The following is a 19,994-nucleotide window of genomic DNA, read 5'->3' as shown; positions in this document are numbered from 1 at the left end:
ACGTTTCAAAATAATTGAAAATACTGCCACCAATATTACTGATAAACCATCCATTTTTCGTGGTAAATAGCGATTTTTTCCAATTTATTTTGACCAAGGGAGTGGAGCAACTGATGTTATGTTTTATCACCATTTCGTCTATATAGCCAATGGCATCCGCATAATATGAATCCTGTCTAATTCTGAAAAATCCTGCTACATTTAAAAGGTATCAATTAAAATTTAGTCCTGGATCGTCTTATATAAAATTGCATCTTCCAGACAAGAAGCCATATCCGATAACACTACACTAAGTCTTTTTAATGCAGCTGAAGAGGCTCTTAGAATTTTTTTAACATGTTTAAATGTTACTTAGAAGAAAGTACATTTGAAATAAATGAAATTAATTCTATTTTATTTTATTTCCTAACTTGGAAATACGTTAAATACTGAAAATCGGGATACTTAGATTGTTTTTAGTGTAGAATATTCTTCTATGCCAAAAAGATCTCTTGGTAAGGCATTCCAATAAAATCTGCAAAATTAAACCTGTCAATAAAATTGTCAGATACATATCCTTGCATTCTCTTCAAAGTTTTCGAAAATTGGAAAACATGGCGATGAGGGGAAACACTACTTGCAGAACGAGGACTCAAAATGAACTTTGTAATTCTATTATTCATTGAGAAAATATCTTGTAATGAAAAACATAAAGATTTCTGACAATTATCTCCATTCGGATGAATATATAAGAATAATTTTACTAATCTATAATTCTAGAACTGACATGCAAATAGCAAGCTGTATTATTAGCATTTTTGTAGAATAGCAGTTTGCCAGTGCAAATGATGAATAATACTTCTGTAATAACATACAAAATGTAGTTTTTACTGATAATTTTAGTAGAGAAACCTCTGTATTCTATTTCATTGTTAATCAGTCTTTCTTAGACATTATTTTATATATAATCTTCTTTTTTATGAATCCAGGCAATGAAATTCTTAAAATACCATTAAATAGGTGGTTTTCTTTCATCACGAGATTAATCTTCAGTTTTTAGATATTTTCTCTATCTACTATTTACATAACTAACACCTGTTCCAAACTGCAAATATTTTTATCAGCAATATATATGTGGCTGTTAGACAGATAAAATGAATACTGCTCAAACCTTGATTAATTGCAATGTCCCTAAAGTAAATTCCGCATGTATACAGTATTTGTTTTCAAATGCAACCGTAACCATTTTGAGCTATTTCGTTTTTCATTTACATATTATGTTAATCAACTGCGGGCGATCAAATTGTTTATTTAATATCTGAAAAAAGGACCATATACTCTCTTTGGAAAGTACCGTGTCTGTTAGGTTTATACAAAAGTTTGTTTTCAAGTTAACTTGAAGTAACCGCTTTCAGTACATTAGAATTTAGGTGTTGATTAGACACTAAATCGATTTCAAAAACATTTCTTATATACGACATATTATTTCGTCTAGGAAATAAAAATCACGTTCCTTCTTCCGCTAGTGAAATTCGTTTTTACGATAAAATTCAATAACTGTCTCTCCCACAACATAAAACATAATTGCAACACCTTTGATGGAGGTGTGTAAGTGTTATATAATGTATTCTGGCTATAAATCATTCTGTTGAAGTACTTCTTGATCAACTTCAAAGACAACATAAGAAGGATTGCTCGTTAAAAGACTTGCTTTTGTTAAGAGTCTATCGAAAATATTTTAACATAGTTAAAATGTTTTATTGGTAGGTGGTTACGGTACCAACTTTGTTGGAAATACGATTTCCGTACATAGAAACAAAGATTCATCGGAAGCAACATAAGAAAAAGGTAAGGGTAGATTTCTCGGAAGCACAGAGCACCACAAACACAGACTCAGAGCCAAGCATTTGCAAAGTAGGCCCAAAACAAACTAATAACTGGCTCAGATTTGAAGTAAAAATGTGGAACATTATTCATGTAAACTATCAATGGCCAAGCGGAACTTTTATTACAAAATGATATTGACTGGACTCGATTCTCCTGAAAGGACCAGAATGGAATTATTTGACAAGAGTACATCTGATTTCTGATCTTTAAAACCACATAAATGTGATTCTCATGTATATTTAGCAATGTGTTTTAATCTAGTCTAAATCACATTAAGTTATAAACCGACTGTGGCAAAGGCAATTTTGTATTGCATAAATTTAAAGACAATTGGATATTTTAAACAGATTATCAGCTTTGTTGATATTTTCTAAGGAATTGATTTTAATAGACATTTCTAATGAAATCCTTGAATAGGCATTTTATTGTAGAGCCCGCGTGCGTAAAGCGCGTTCGGAATTTTTTGTCTGGCCAATAACATTGACATGCATAGAGCAATATTGTTTCTATTTCGCAGGAATGTTTAACTGAGTATCTTAAAGGTTAATGTCACACTTGGATATCTAAGCCATAACTTAAAAAGTATCTTGTTTATATTTGGAGTGAATGTTGCGCTCAATGAGATGGAATTTCGCATACAAACCCAAGTTTCTTATCTCACAGGTCAATGTCACATTTAGGGGTCAAAGGTAATTTTAGAGATTATCCGGGCTGTAACTTTGTTATGCATAAAGCAATCCTTTTATTCGGCATAAATGTTTGTCTAAATGAGACAGTGTTGCGCGCAACTCCCACACCCCTACCTCAACGGTCAAGGTCAACAGAAGAAAATACGCTACAATAAACATAACTTGACTCTGTTTGAAATTTAATATGATAAATTACAAAATTCTCTAATTAAACTTTGCCATTGAATAATGCTGCTGCGATTATAGCCTAATTTACTGACTGATGAAAACAGCATATCAATTAGAATAGTTCGTGAAGCTCGATTTCTTCTAGTGGCAGCTGGCCAAATGCATCCATCTTTGCCATGCCTTGCAGAATTATGTGTGCATTCGATTTAAAATATTTAAACATGATATGTGTATCTAGTATATTTAAAATAACAATTTTATGTGTAGAAAACAGGCACACGCACTTGCTGAATATAAACGATGTTTATCAAATCATTAAAAGTTCAAAGTACTTTTATTGTTTCGTATGTTTAAAATTCAAAACGCTTGCATTTTTTATCTCGCACTATTTTATGTTTAGTACACTTACCTGTATATCACAAAAAATCGCACTATTTTGTGTTCAGTACACTTACCTATATATCACAAAAATCGCACTATTTTGTGTTCAGTACACTTACCTATATATCACAAAAATCGCACTATTTTGTGTTCAGTACACTTACCTATATATCACAAAGAATTGATTCACCTGTTAAAGCTTAGTCCGTTTTCAACCGTATAAACTCCACAGGTTTCAGACTAGAACTGTGTTCATATGTGATTGTAAGAGAAATAGGCGTGATTTCTGTAAGCAATGACACCTTAATTATAGAATATTGAGACTGTGCCCTTAATGTGTCCTTGACCTCTAAGCAAAGGCTTTGAGTTTAAGACATGCTGCCTTGTTAAAAGAAGAACAGGTTAAGATATTTGATATCTTAAGTCTAATAATGACCTATGAGCACGTGACACATTCTGTTATTTGAATAGTTTCTTGAATATCCATTTCGTATACAAAAGTTAAAGAATGGAAAAACGACGACTCACAATTTTGAGCTCACTTGACAAATTGCATTGTTATGGAAAATACATTTGCCAAGATATCTGAATATCTAACCATGTACACTTAAGTTATATCTCAGATAAAAAAAGGAACTAAACGTTTTGACGTGTAAGTGTGACCTTAATCAAAAAGGATTATACTGGCGATTTTAAACTAAGATATGAATAAAACGATGTAAATCTGATTAGCAAATTTACAACTTCCAAAGTGTTATACCTTGTAAACAAACTGGGTAACAAACTTGTTTAGAGCATGCAGCTACTTTTACAAAAGGAAAGATAAAATGTATCATAAAATGTCCAACCTCTGATGGAACTAATAAAGGAAAACTAACAGACGTAATGATGGACTCTGAAATCCTTTAAGGAACAGCACTGAAGTTCTGAATAAACTGAAATACATTCTGAGAATTTTAAAGCAACGTGCTAAATATTCTATACTCTTTTTCTCTCTTACAAAGTTTGGCATCAAGTTCAACTTTAAGTAGTGACTGCCAAGCCAAATTCGAAAAATAGAACTCCTTCGCACTAAAACAGTAACACTCAATTATTTAGAAGAAACGATAAAGGCATATGAGCCGCGCCATGAGAAAACCAACATAGTGGCTTTGCGACCTGCATGGATCCAGACCAGCCTGTGCATCCGCGCAGTCTGGTCAGGATCCATGCTGTTCGCTTTCAAAGCCTATAGCAATTAGAGAAACTATTAGCGAACAGCATGGATTCTGACCAGACTGCGCGGATGCGCAGGCTGGTCTGGATCCATGCTGGTCGCAAAGCCACTATGTTGGTTTTCCCATGGCGCGGCTCATATGTAGTCTCTAGATTGCCTGTCATCGGAGGCTGACAAAAATAGATTGAACGGAAATTACATGTTTGTGAAAAATCTATTGTTATACACTTTGTGATTTACTTTCACTCCCTTTCTCCTTTTTTATGATCATCATTTGCTTGCAGTCAACATATTAATGACAGAGAAATTATTGGTCAATATATGTTCTCATTTTCATTCGTCTTTTAACATCGAAGTGTCTGCTCTATTTTTTTTTTATTTAATTAAATTTAATTTATTTACCCTCTTTTGAAATGCATGATTGTATTCATGTCACTGTGTTCTTTTGTCTGTTGGTTTAGAGTCACACAAATACAATTTGTCGTCTGGCAACACTGAAACTGTGTTCCAGAAAGGGCCCAGTTTATATATATGTATATAGACTATAACACGTATAGCCTTCCGATTCATTTTACACGACTTTTTTACAAATATATGATCCATAGTTCATATGACCGATCTATTGTCAACAAATGTTTCGCAACTAAAGATAAAACTTGACAAAGCCTTTGGAAATTTATCTCTGATTCCACGTAATAAATTACTAAATGTAATCAATAATGAATGAAGCCATTAAATACGTGTATATTGACTTGGCAGCAGTTAATCTAGAAAACATCATGTTACACAATGATAAATGACCATTGTTGCCACTGGGTGCAAATAAACAGATTACTATCCTATCGTTAGAGATCTATTAGGCATCATGTATCAGTTAGGTTTACTCTTTCTTTCATACCGCTGTTCCGATCAAAACCACCTGTTTCAACTTTAAGCCACATCACATTAAACAGGAGGAAATAACCTTTAATATGTTCAAAAGGCTCTTCTCGCATATATTATTCTTAGAAATATAACTGCCGGAACAATTTCTCCGTGATAAAAAAAATTGGATTATCTAGTAGTTCTTGGAAATGTCATATTTACAAATATCAACTGTAACACTTAGTTAGCCCAAATATTAGTAAAACTTCATCAAATGTAAAATGTTAATATCTATGGAGATATTTTGTCTGGTGAATTACAGCGTTTTATGAGTGATATTGGTGTCTCAGTTGAAATGAGCCGCACCATGTGAAAACCAACATAGTGCATTTGCGACCAGCATGGAACCAGACCAGGTTGCGCATCCGCTCAGTCTGGTCAGGATCCATGCTGTTCGCTTTCAAAGCCTATTGCAATTAGAGAAACTGTTAACGAACAGCATGTATCCAGACCAGACTGTGCGGATGCGCAGGCTGGTCGGGATCCATGCTTGTCGCAAACGCACTATGTTGGTTTTCTCATGGTGCGGCTCAAATGATTTTTACATTCGGTGGCAATTCTGTCTGCGTAATCTAAACTCTGTGGAATTCTGCAACAACTAAACATTTTAAAAGAAAGCATCTTTTGACATGGTCATCAACACGTCCCTTGTCCCTTTAAGACGAGAAATCAAACTTAATCATATGTTTCGCTTACGGAGAATAATTACGTAAGCAATTTTTTTATCCTGGAAGCCAAGTAATAAATCTGACCAATTCTTGCTTTTTTTTAAATACCAATTTTCCATAAGTTTAATACCGAAGCTCTCATTTTTTAATAGGAACTCGGTTAAAAAGTGTTGTTGTTTTTTTATAAAAAAAAATATTGAGTATGGTCAATCGAATGGTGTACTAATTCAGTGCAAAAACAGTCAACATAAAAATAGAACAGCTTTCAGTCAAAATCAGGAGTTTTTCTAGAAACAAACTACAAACGATATAAAGTAAAAAATTTGAAAAATAAAACAAACACCTATGAAATAAGTTACTTTATTTTTTCATACTGCACTTGTAAGTTGAGTTGTAAATTTCTGGTAACCAGTTGGCTTGGCCTAGTTTGCATTTAAATATTTGAAAGAATTGATAATTATGACTTCCCTTCTCTTAATGAAGGAAATAATGTATATTAGGACACAGGGAAACGTTTGGGTACGGGAACAGGTCTTGTTCGAGAACTGATTATGGACAACATATTTTATTCCGTATAGTAGTCCTTGTATTTCTGTAGTCATACGTGCTATGATCAGATTTGTGTTATTAATTTAGAGATTAAAAAAAAAACTTGATGAAAAATATATATAAATCTTTGACAAATTAAGCAATAAAATATGAAGCATTACACGCCTAAATGAAGAAAAAAAATCTTTAAAAATCTTTGAGTACAAACATATCAGTCACAAAAATAATTATGCACTAAACTGTACCTTCATCATTGTCAAATGCTGCAAATTACGCCATAGTACCTTTTGGTGCAGACTGGTGCTGTTATGTATCTAATTCTTTTTTTTTCGTCACGCTGAATTATACTGTCATGTTTACTGTTTGGGTATGGCATGTCAAACGTTGCTAAATTATATATGTATGTTATTATTATTGTATGTTTGTTATTGTTATTCAATGTCGTGTCATTCATATTCTAAAATTTGCTATTGTTATTGTATATGTCGTTATTCTTATGGTATGTTCGATATTCTTATGATAAAAGTCATTATTTTTATTCTATATTTCGTTATTGTTATTGTATCTTTGATATTGTTATTCAATGTCTTGTCGTTAATATTCTGAGTGTTACCATTGTTATTCTGTATGTCGTTATTCTTATTGTATGTTCGATATTCTTATTGTAAAAGACGTTGTTGTTGTTGTTGTATATTCATTATTGTTTTTGTAAGCTTGATATTCTTATTGTATGTGCGATTTCCCGCGATATAAATAGCACAGCGGCGCTATACAAATACAATCACATAACATAGAATAAGAATGACAAGTTTTGTAAATAGAATCGTCAGATATTGAACAACAATGATGACTTTTACCATAAGAATATCGAACACACAATAAGAATAACGACATACAGAATAACAATGGTAATACTTAGAATATGAATGACACGACATTGAATAGCAATATCAAAGATAAAATAAGAATAACAAAATATAGAATAACAATAATGACTTTTACCATAAGAATATCGAACATACAATAAGAATAACGACATATGTAATAGTTATAGTATGTGTGAGAGTGTGTTACCAGGATATATCAGAGCTAGGGGTACATCGAGGGTATTTTTCTCTGCACATATCGTCGAGGCCGGTAGGCCGAGACAGATATGTGCAGAGAAAAATACCGAGATGTACCCCTAGCTCTGATATATCCTGGTAACACACGAGCACTACATATTATAACTGTTTTATCGCATAGTTTATCAAATGTGTTCCCCAGATAAAAGTACCCAACAAATTTCTGCATTGGTTTTAAATCTTTGCATTTCATTGGCCAGACATATTGTAAACTTGTTGTTTTGTTTGTAAAAAAATCAAAGAAAAAGAAACATTTGAGAAATCTCAGAATTTCATATATTTCATGTATTTCTGAATTTGGCAATAACTATCAAGTTTTTGAAATATTCTAGTTTATTTATTCTTTTACTTTATAAATGTAGACTGTGTTTGTGACAATTCTTTCTCTGTGAACTGTAAATTGGAGCTAAAATCATCTTTTCTTTGAAAGGAAAAAATTATACTCCCTTGATAGGACCTCAATAGAGAAAAAGTGTTCCGATATATATCGGAACAGTTTTACTGTGCTGATATATATCGGAACACTTTTTTTCTTATGAAACTCCATAGAGATTTCCGTGTTGATATATATCGCAACAGTTTTGTAAGATATCAGCACAGTTTTGTAGTAATAATGTGTGTTACTATGTATAACACGCTGCAAAGATCAAAGGAAAATTGCCGCACTATGCGATAAACAATAACAATGATAAGACTTAGAATATGAATGACACGACATTGAATAACAATATCAAAGATACAATAACAATAACGAAATATAGAATAACAATAATGACTTTTCAAATATGAATGACAAGACATTGAATAACAATAACAAACATACAATAATAATAACATACTTATATAATTTAGCAACGTTTGACATGCCATATTTGGGAGATGGTCCAAGAAATAAATACCATTTTATCTTCATAAGAAAATATTGGTAAAAAATAGCAATATGTAACTAACGATAATCTATTTGATTGCATTTTCATTCAATGTAATTTCCGTGTACCAGTATGTTTATAAATTACATGTATGTAGTTTTATTGAAGGTAAGATAAAAGAAGAATTTACGAACAGTTTTATCAGAATGATCGATTCAAAAATCTATGAAAAAGTGCATAATAAAGATAGTTTTACGGTATAATTATTTATATTTAAATTTAAAGCGTGTTACAAAATTACAAAGAACTGCTGATGCTCTTTCCGCATTGATCTTAAATATACCCAAGAGACTTATAAATTCTCATTTACTTTCCTTCCTAGGAATTCTAGGTTACTTGCATCAATCGAACTGTTTCTTTCAAATCAAATTATGTAGTAACGTTTCTAGATATTCTAGCATAAAACTGCTGTTCCTGTCACTTTTCGGGGGTGTTTTAACAGGAAAGAAAACGTGTGTTAACATACAGATTCTCGCACTCACGTGCTTTTAAGACAACTTTTTATATACGCGCGTTCCGTGGCAAAGCTTAAACGTATTACGGCCCAAAAACGGATAATTCAAAAGGAAATGACGTCAACGTGAAAAAAAAAACGTAGACATTCCCGCACATTTCATGGAAATATAAAGACGTTGAGGGACAATATATTCATTTACTTGGTCTTTACGCATTTTATGCTAGAATAGCGTTAGCGCATGTTCCTTTTGTGTTGTTTTATCTTCAGATTCCGTCGGGAATCGTTGGTACCCTCTCCCTACAGGACTCGGGCACCAACCAGTCCCTCGGGATTCTGCAGATGTTATAACACGGCAAAACACTGCGTTATCCCTATTTTCCTGGTGTCTTTACATGAGTTAAAATGTACTTATAAGTCAGGTAAAATATCCATTACACAATTAATTGGGATAACAGAGTGTGTGAAGTTTCAATTCATTCACAAAAGCGGTTACTGAGATACCAGCTTACATACAAAAACTTAAAACTTAACCTTATCGGGACGCCCACGCCGACACACGGGTGAGTCCAATAGTTCTACCTATTCTTTGAATAGTCGAGCTACAATTATGACTGAGCATTAGAATAATTATTTGCCATTAGGTATATCATACATATCTATCAATCATAATTTCACTACGAATTTCATTATTTCAAACTATTATTTCTATTAGAAACATCTGTTTACCCTTTTAACAACATTCTAATTAGCAGGAGAAAACAACATAAAATGTGTTTAATTAACGCCTTTACCTTAAGACTTTTCTTGGAAAAGTTACTGCGCAAATAACTTCTTTTGAAATAGAGTTGCACTATAGTATAAGTAATAATAATGTTTGTACTTTCATAGATGCATCGGTTTATAAGGTATAGCATTTTACACAATGAAAAAAAAGCAAACCATGTGTTCTTTTCTCTTGCGTATGAACAGTATCAAGAACAAGTAGAAGTTCATGTTTAGATCGCTTTCGACACAATCTCTGTTATGTCTTCAGTTAATAAATTGGATATACACCAGAGATGCATACACAACAAGAAACTGCAATCGTTAAAAATAATGAACTGCTGCAGACAAAATTCCTGGAAACTTAATGAATATATTTTAAAAATCAGATTTTAAAAAAACAATAATAACGTTTGTTTAAATGAAATAATGATTATTTTGGGGACATATGAGGATGTCGGCAAATTTCAGTACGGAAACATAAGAACGGATTTGTGATAACTAATTTACATAGTAAAACAATGTAACTCTATACAACATTCTCGAATTTTTTTGGCATTTTGTTGCCGTAGGAAAAAGACTTACACCTCATTTTAATTTCGCCATAATATCAATATGTGATTCTGCTCAAAGCAAGACATTTCGATGAATTATGAATTGACGAATTTCAATTTTTGAACATAAATTGAATGGGTTATGAATTCACAGCATTGTAGTTCACTCGTTACCATTCTATAACGTGCTTTACTCCTATTAAGAATGTAGTAATAGATTTTTAAAAATCGTCACATGTATTTTAAAAGGGGCATAATTTTGCAAAAATGGAAAGTAGAGTTATGGAACCTGAACAATGTATGTAAGATCATAACAGTGAACAAGTATGTGAAGTTTCAATAAATTCCCAATAGTGGGTACTGAGATACCAAATAACATATAAAAACTTAACCCTTGGATTTCTAAGTCGAACTAGAAATGTGTTCATGGGACACAAATGCCCCCACTACATGACAAAAGACACAGATCAACTTTGGGAAAACAATACGCGCGACAAAACATTAAAATGACAATTTTTTCCTAGGTCAGGGGCCATAACTCCTACAATACTGAATGAATCCGGACGCGAAATCCCAGGTGCACAACTGCAGATGCTGATAACATTCCTGTAAACTTTGGTGACTCTAGGTCAAATACTTTTGGAGCTAGGCGCGACACAACACTAAAATGACCAATTTTTTACAAAGTCAGGGGCCACAACTCCTACACGACTGAATGAATCGGACGCGAAATCCAGGTGCAAACTCAATGCTATAACACCTGTAAACTTGGACTCTAGTCAAATACTTTGAGTAGCCGACAAACACTAATGCCCATTTACAAGTAGCACATCCACGAGAATGATCCGACGAGAACCCAGTTGCACATCATGTGACCAACTTCTGTAAATTTTGTGACTCTACGTCAAATACTTTTGGAGCTAGGCGCGACACAACATTCTCGGAAGGACGGACGGACGAAGGACGGACGGACGGAATGACGGACGGACGGACAAGAGCAAATCTATATGCCCCCCCCCACCAAAGTGGGGGCATAAAAAGGGACATAATTTTGTAAAAATGCAAAGTAGAGTTACTGAACTTGTGCAATGCATGTCAGATCATCACAGGGAACAAATGTGCGAAGATTCAATCAATTCCCAATAGTGGGTACTGAGATACCAACTTGCATACAAAACCTGAACCAAAACCTGCTAAATTTTGTAAAACTGCAAAGTGGTGTTATGAAACCTGTGCAATGCATGTCAGATCATTACAATGAATAAGTGTGTGATGTTTCAATCCATTCCAATAAGTGGGTACTGAGGTACCTGCTAACATATAAAACCTTAACCAACAATTTCAAAAAAGTGCAATGATTTGGTAAAGAAAAACAAAATAGAGTTATGGAACCTGTGCAATGTAAGGCAGGTTATCACAGTAAATAAGTGTGTGAAGTTTCAATCCACTTCCACAAGTGGTTACTGAGATACAAGCTTAAATACATAAACTTAACCAAATCGGGACACCGACGCATGGGCGAGTCAAATAGCTCTACCTATTCTTTGAATAGTCGAGCTAAAAATCAAAATATTGTTTTTGAAAATTCAAATCGAACCAAGCAGTTTCTTTTTTTTATGGCACAAGTCTTTTTTTTGCATGTATCATTTATTATTACAGAACAGATTATTATTACAGATAATGAAAATACTGGCGACCTATAGTCTTTCTACATTGAAAATAAAATACAACAAAGTTTTGGCGTAAATTATTTTGGTCAACACTTCACATTCTTCAGAAGTCAGAATCTCTTATATCATTAACATGAATTAAATCACATGAAAACAATGCCATTACTTCGTGCAAATGGTAAGTATCCTATATGTATCATAGGTGATTAAAATGTCTGTAAGGAGAGTTCCTGATACAAGTCAAGTGCCTTATCGTAAAATTGAAAGCATCTTTCTTTCACAGCGTGTAAAGTGGCCAAAAATAAATTATTCTTACACTATAAAAAACTTTTTTGGGTTTTTTTTGTGTGAAAAGCATTTTCGCATGCATGTTTTAGCGATTTTTTCTAAATGTGGTGGGTGAAATATAATGGATGCCTAAAAGGCGCACACTGATTTTCACTCTCTCACTGAAATCAAATTGAATTTTATTTAACTCTATTAGTCATAGAAAACAAATCACTGGAAAGAAGTTTTGGATTTTCAGGGATTCTAATTTGATAAAGTTTGGGCTCAGTTAGACAGTTTTTTTTTTTCGTTTAGAAATTCTTTTAATTTATTTTCTTGAAAAAAGAAGTGATATATTCCTATCCAGTAGTGTTTGTAACTGACGTATCTAATATATAACTCGCATCTGGAAAGAGGAGATTTTTTTATTTATCTTAATGTAATTTCTATCTTCTTCTATATCAACTGCTTCAAAACGAAATATATATCAGGTTTTCTCAAAGGCAGTCGTAAGGCACTTTCATATAACATACCTTACACTGTTCATTTGTCTAATTCCGTCAAGATAATGTCCAACAAGACGTTAACATTAAAATTTTTACTTGATTGCAGGAGAGTTAATAACAGAGAAAAGTTATTTGATTCGTTAAATCTCACAATCAGTGACATACAATCTAATGAACAAGAGATAATTAACAATATTTGCAATCCTGGTGACAAAGTAAGGACAGAAAAATATGTTACTTTATATCCATGAATATGATTTAGATACTTGAGTATTTATGTAAAGTGGTATGTCATTTCTTGTATTGACAAATGTTGTTTTTATATGTGCGCGTTAATCATGTTATGCTAACGGTATGCTAATGCTGTTTGCTCAGTATATGCCTTGGAAAACACTGGGCTAAGTATTAGTTTACTCCCAATAAACAATATGTATTTTGTATTTTGTATTTTTAATTGATAAGAGACATTTAGTTAAGTGATATAGTGATTGTATTTATATTTCTCAAATTAGATCAACATAAGCCAAAACATTATTGAACAATAAATGCTGTTACCTACCGGCTTCTTTGTTCCGATGAGGTCTATAAACACCTTACAGACCACTTAAGAGGTCTATAACAATTTCCAGACCTGTCCTACCTCTACTGTTTACACGAAAATGACGAAAAATCTCAAGTGCCTGTAGCGGGAATCGAACCCGAGTCGCTCGGATGATAGTCCAATGCTCTAACCACTAAGCCAAATTGTCGACACACTTACGCACTTTTCAGAGATTAAATTTAAAGTTATGCGTAAGCAACCGAAACAACGCAGTAGAATCATGAGAATTCCGTGCCTGTCATTTAAGGTGAACGCGTGACCTACTCCGTAAATACAGTATCACTTGTTTCAAAAAAGTATGTTTTAAGTGAGAAATTTCAAACCAGTTTTACATATCTTGAAAATTGATCCAAACATGACTTTACTGTAAAGTTTTAACATTAAATTCTAAACAGGTCTTGATATTTGTCTGAAAGTTAATACGGGCAAACTCATCCGTCTAGGAGGAGAATGCTTCATGAAACAGGACATTTTATTTTACAAAGAAAATAATGACAATGATATAATTGCAAAAAAAATACTGGTTAATCATTAATCTGCAATTGTTAATTGTGACGATTTTCTGTACAATTAACATGGAACATAAATTTAGAAAATAGCCCAGTTTAATGATCGTGATACATTCCAAACGTGCCTGAAATAAGATTGACAGTTTAAACATATTTAAAGGCAGTTTTTAGGTAGTGGTAATTGGTGGGAAACTGGTCAAAGTACATTTCTTATTTTCTGAAAAATTTTCTGTTTTTGCTGAATGTCGTTAATTTATATCAACAGTTGACATTTTTTGCCTTTAAATATCTTAAGATATTTTGCACTGTACAAAGTTTTGTCGATCTGACAGTCCTCATTCGTGTAAAACTGTCAGTTGCCTGGATTCTATACTTGTATATACATCCACAAGTATCTGACAATTTCTTCACGTGAATCAGATGTGGAGGACCAGAACGACTTTAAACTATATAATATTTATTCAAATCGTTGCCATGTCAGTTAAAACAGGCCTCGAACTACAAGCCTCTTAATTAATTGCACTCATTACTTCCATTGTCAAGAATACTAAGTTTTAATATCTTCTCGTGGTGTGTGCGCAGTCTTTTAGCATATTTCGTTATGTCTTCTTGGAATGTGCCTGCTCACGGTATATTATGAAAGCATTTCTTGTGATAATGTAATGATAAATCTATATCCCAATCTGACTAAAGTACATATCCTATTACGCTACGCATAGGATCTGAGAACGACCTATTCATTGCCTCGTTCTGACGACCCTTTCGCTAGCCAATCAGAGCCTAACTTACAACATCCTGCAAATCTACCTGTAGCCTTGACTTTTGATATTTACAATTTTTATGTCATATTGTATCAGATAGCCGGTTAGCTCAGTCGGTAAGCCACTTGCTTTGTAAGCGAGGGGTCCCGGGTTCGAGCCCTGGAATGACTGCACATTTTTCTTACTCTTTGACATTCGAACAAGTCGTCTGATTGGATAAAATAAAAATAGCAATACTGGAAATCCAAAATATACAGAAGACGAATGTGAATGGGTCGTTCTCAGATCTTCGTTTAGAAGATCAAGTACTTTAGTCAGATTGATCTATATCCATACCTTTTACCTTGACCTTGGGGCTAGGGATCTGGGTCTTGCTCATGACACGTCGTCTTAAAATGAGGAACATTTATGCCAAGTAATTCCAAAATCCCTGAATGAATGGAAGAGTTATGAACCGGACACGAAACATACCGTTTACCTTTGACTTATAAGTGTGACCTTGACTTTGGGAGCTAGGGATCTGGGTCTTGATCATTACAAATCGTCTCATTATGATAAACATTTATGCCAAGTTGTTTCAAAATCCCTTCATGGATGGTAAAGTAATGGAACGAAACAGACCATGTTAATCTTTGAACTCTAAGTGTGACCTTGACCTTGGAGCTAGGGGTCTGGGTCTTGCGCATGACATGTCGTCACATTATGGTAAACATTTATGCCAAGTTAATTCCAAATCCCTTTGTGGGTTGAAGATTTACATCCCGGACAAGAATTTATCGGACGCACACACGGACGGACGGACAGTGCGATTTTTACATGTCCATCTTTGGGGCATAAAAACTTATAAAATACCATTTGCGTAAAATTCTGACTAATTGTGTAGACACACATTGATGATCTCAGAAAGAGACTATAATTTTCCGAATATTTCCCAAATGTGCATGGTTTTTTCATGCAAAACAAAATGTCATGTCCTAGTTACTGACAAATATATTTACAGGTGCGTAGCAAGTTGGGCCTTTTTTATATTAATAGTATCCGATAAATTGTAGCAAATATTGTCTTGTTCCTTCTTTTAACTATTTGTTTTTAATCATACATACAGGTTACAAACGTTCTTCAAATCCGTAATCAATCTGGACTATGTAAACAAAGAAGCATGTAGGCAAGTCAGTTATCATTCTCGGATTAGGTCTGCATAGTGTTTATAGATTTGTGAGGTGATTTGAAAACCTCGCCCGCTACGCTCGCTCGGTTCACAAATCCCTCACAGGTCTATAAACACAATACAGACTTATTCATCGAACAATAACAATTACTTGTAAAACAAATGTGCCCATATAACCCAGTGGTTACCTGCCGGAGGCAACTGGGTATGTAATTTAGTATGCTGTAACCGTGACCTTTGACCAAGTGACCCTCCAGTCAACAGGTCATTTACTGACCACAGACATCCTATGAAGTATGATTATTGTGAGATGATGCGTTAAGGAAACTAGATGATCGATTGTCTGGCCAGAAGACTAAAAGTCAAAATGGTAGACAAAACAATACCCCCGTCGTCTTCTTAGGTGGGACACATGAATGTTACAAGTCGTTATAAGAATAATTATAAAAAATAATTATAATGTTATGATGGAAATAAAACACTCATGATAATAATTTTATCATTATTGATAACAACTATATCGTTAGTACTTATAAAGAAAAACAAATGACAGAACTATTCAAAATCAAAAAAGTAATATAGATATGGGAACATAGCGCAGTTGTGATTTAAACAATTCTCATCTTGTATGCTAACATAAAAAGGTGTAAAATGTATTGCTCACTTCTTTTTATTCATGTCAGCCATTTTACCTTGCCTTTTGGATTTATGTCAGCCATTTTACCTTGCCTTTTTGATTTATGTCAGTCATTTTACCTTAAAGTATTTGAAATAAATGATTCCTTGTTTTCATGCTTCTGTGTCCACTAATACTCTTGTGCTGCGTGTATATATAAGATGATAGACACTCGTTAAGAAAAAAATATTTTATCCGGAATATACGATTTTTCTAAAGCACCATAGAACTTTAGAGACGTCTTCTTGTGCATCAAATATAGGATAAAGGCTATAAAATGAAATCTTCATCTTTAAGAAACCAAGAGGGAAACGCTAATCGACAGACCTTAGCTAATGATGACGATTTCACTTACTACCTTTTTATGTAGCTATAATAGATCAGCCTCTTAATAACTCGCTTCGCTCACACTCTTCGCATACACTCATCATGAATCAGTACTGAATTTATGAATATATAGCTTGGTGTCCGTAGTACAATTAATATGTTTATACAATGATGCATGCCAATGTACTAAGAAAATATTGATTTCTGAACAATACAATCGGAAGTCGTATATCCGTTACAATTGCTGATGAGCACATTTAATGTAGTAAACATTACATGTAATGTAATTAATGAGAAAAATGAAATAAAGAACAAATTAAAACGCTAACTACACTTTAACGTTTAACCTTTAAAACCAGTTTACATTAATTCGATCAGAAACAGTACTAAAGATTGCCAAAAATTCTGGCTTTGCAAACATTCATGATAACTGTTTAGTATTTTGTCTACGCAGTTAATACACGCAGTATTGATATCTCGCATGCATAATACGCCCGTTCATTTCAAAAAAGACGCATAAACGTATCATCATACATCAAACTGAATGTAAACCTTTTGTTTTACTATTCAGTGTTCCACAGTTCATACCTACTTTATTGTGGCTTTATTCACAATAATAATGATTTGGTTATATTGAAGATGATTTTTCATTCATAATTTTGGCAGTACTTAAAGGGATAATTTTATAACTGATTTAGATAAATCACCAATTACAAATGTGAAGACGAAAATAACTTTTAAAATGTGGTATTATTCATGTTAATATTGCTGACATCAAGTTAAAAATTCTATCCTTGACGTCAAAAAAAGATGATATATTCGAATGTCAGTACAAAGAATTATATAATAAATGCCAACCGTGTATCTATGAAATGCACCGCATTGATGATGTTCTGCAAGTTATGGAAAATTTATTTATTTGCTTCATACGCTGTAGGAAAAGGTTTGCATATCTTTATATCAATTTTAGTACTTTTTTAAAAAAAAAACACCTGCAACATGAAAAATATTTACACACCATAATAAAAAGTATAATGTAAACACTGGAGAAATTAGGGAAAGTGGTTATAATTCTTGTAGGAGAATTAAGACGAAGCATTTGGAAAAACATTGATACTTCAAATTTCGAATTTTATGGAAATTACATGTCAGTGGAAGTCATCAATTAAACTTAATGCGCAGATAAACAGTCTGTTATTTGTGTTCACTTGAAATTGTAAGTGGCACCCTGTCCATATAAAATGCATGCTTTTCAAATAGCTATTGTCCTAGTTAAAGCACTTGCATCATGAAAAATCGAGAAAACAGTGTTCATACACTTTTTTTTCTCTTTTTTTTCAATGTCAAACATTCAATCGTACCGCCTGTTAAAGTTCCTATTCTCAAAATATTCTTGAAAATATCAGTGACACAGTGCAAATATTAGCAAATAAAAAGTCTCATTTTTAATGATCATCCTAGAACTGCTAGAACTTTTTCGCAATAAACTAGAATTAACTTTGTCTTTTAGCTTTTAGTCGGCATTGTTCATTACTTGTTCAATGGTAAAGCTGAGTTCACTTAAGTGCACAGTATGATCCAAATTCTAGGATTGAAAAGTTGCGTAAATAGATAGTCCTTTTAAAACAAAGCTGTTCAAAATTAAATTCAAATTCATAAAATTAGTGTATGAATCGTCTTTAATCTGGTGAAATAAAATGCATAGGTCCGCAACATGATGCATCAGAAATACCCTCATAGTCAGTCATGTTTGAAACTGCGGATAATCGTATCCGATAGAGTAATGCAAATAACTATTTTGCCCTAAATAAAGTCACATAAATAATCATCAAATAACTGGAGTAGTATTATTAAAGTCTCGAAATGACAGGTTTTACTACAGTCCTTACTGATAAGCCCTGAATGATAAACGACAAGACAAGGCAACGTTCTAGGATTGATATTGTTCTATGCCTTAAATATGAATCTTGTCGACTTCTGGAACTCCTGGATAGTTTACGCATTAAGTCATTCTATGCTTCAGTAACTCTGGCAGCAATTCCCGGCACAATAAAACCTTACAACTTTGGTGACCAGATAAATTTCTGAAGATGTTATACGTTGAACTCAGTTCTCCCCTTTGTAAGTAAGATACAAATAGAATAACCAGAAATAGTTGTGACAGTGTTATACGCTGCACTTTGACTTTTATTCTTCTTATTGTTAAATAAAGAAAATTGTAATTATATATGAACAATTTAGATTTTTGTATGTGCTACCATCTTCAACGTTTATCTTTGATGACTAATTAATCAAAAATAGCAAAGCCTGCTAAAACTAATATGTTCAATATGCAGTCAAAACTTTAGTGAGAAAGCTTTCTCAGATCGATTACTCCAAATTCACATTCTGTGATTTTGTTATCGATTGACAAGATATCATTCAGTTCAAGACAGCAATTTTCTGACAACCAGTTCCACTTGAATTAATAAGCAATTGATAAATGGTATTACTCAATCATTGGCTTGGTATAAAGTCAGTGACATTGCAATTTCCTCAAGGATATGTCTAAAACATTTTAGTATCATTTATTCACAGGTCCTCGTATAAATATTGAGATGAAATGCATTAATTTGTGGATAGGAAAAAAGTAAAAATCAGAATTAAAAATTGGAAAAATTGGCGCATTTGAGTTTATATACACTACACATGTCAAAGGCTGAAGGGAAAAACTGTTGTACCTCACTGAATTTAAGGAGAAAGTTATAAAAGATTTTCCGTTCAACCTTGGACGTGCACTTCCAAAAATAAGTGAGTTTACGCCAAAGCCCATTCAAACAAAAACAAGATAATTACACGTTTATCAATCCACCCTATCCCCATCCCCCAAAAATGTAAATAAAAAAACAGGCCTACATTTATTCAGAATCTGTACAGGTATATTGTATGTTTCCACTGAGTATAACGAGCGTTTTACTGTTACTTTGCAATTTGTGCTTACGTTTTTGCTTATAAAATGGTTGTAATACATTTATGTTGCTACAGCGTGAGACCTCTTAAACGCATTTTCCTATAATTTATAATGTACTTTCTGGCACATATACCAATAACGTTCTGAAGATATGAATGCTGATGACTTTTCTCTTTACTGACTCTTACACAGTTCAACTGTTTTTGTTTCTAGTTTATTCACGAAGCCGTCTGCAATGCCGCATAAAAAGATCTGAACGCCATAAAATCGGC

At 33.1% G+C, this 19,994-nt stretch overlaps 2 protein-coding genes across 14 annotated transcripts in view; one reads left to right on the top strand and one right to left on the bottom strand.

Annotated features, from left to right (window-relative positions):
• LOC123535633 (sodium/hydrogen exchanger 10-like) overlaps positions 1 to 19,994 on the bottom strand; it is a 292,843-nt gene that overhangs the window by 169,724 nt on the left and 103,125 nt on the right. The gene's annotated exons all lie outside the window — the stretch shown is intronic.
• The window catches only part of LOC123535634 (atypical chemokine receptor 3-like), a 52,288-nt gene that overhangs the window by 23,987 nt on the left and 8,307 nt on the right, over positions 1 to 19,994 (top strand). The window contains exon 4 of one of the 8 annotated variants that reach the window (XM_053529072.1): positions 1,747 to 1,827. The exons of the other annotated variants lie outside the window; for them this stretch is intronic. The gene's annotated coding sequence lies outside the window, so the exon portion shown is untranslated. The remainder of the gene's footprint in view (positions 1 to 1,746; positions 1,828 to 19,994) is intronic. 8 annotated transcript variants of the gene reach the window in all.

The sequence above is a fragment of the Mercenaria mercenaria genome, chromosome 17, assembly GCF_021730395.1.
Source record: "Mercenaria mercenaria strain notata chromosome 17, MADL_Memer_1, whole genome shotgun sequence".
Lineage (NCBI taxonomy): Eukaryota > Metazoa > Mollusca > Bivalvia > Venerida > Veneridae > Mercenaria > Mercenaria mercenaria.
Note: the sequence above shows the minus strand (reverse complement) of the source record. Positions and strands in the feature narration are given on the sequence as shown.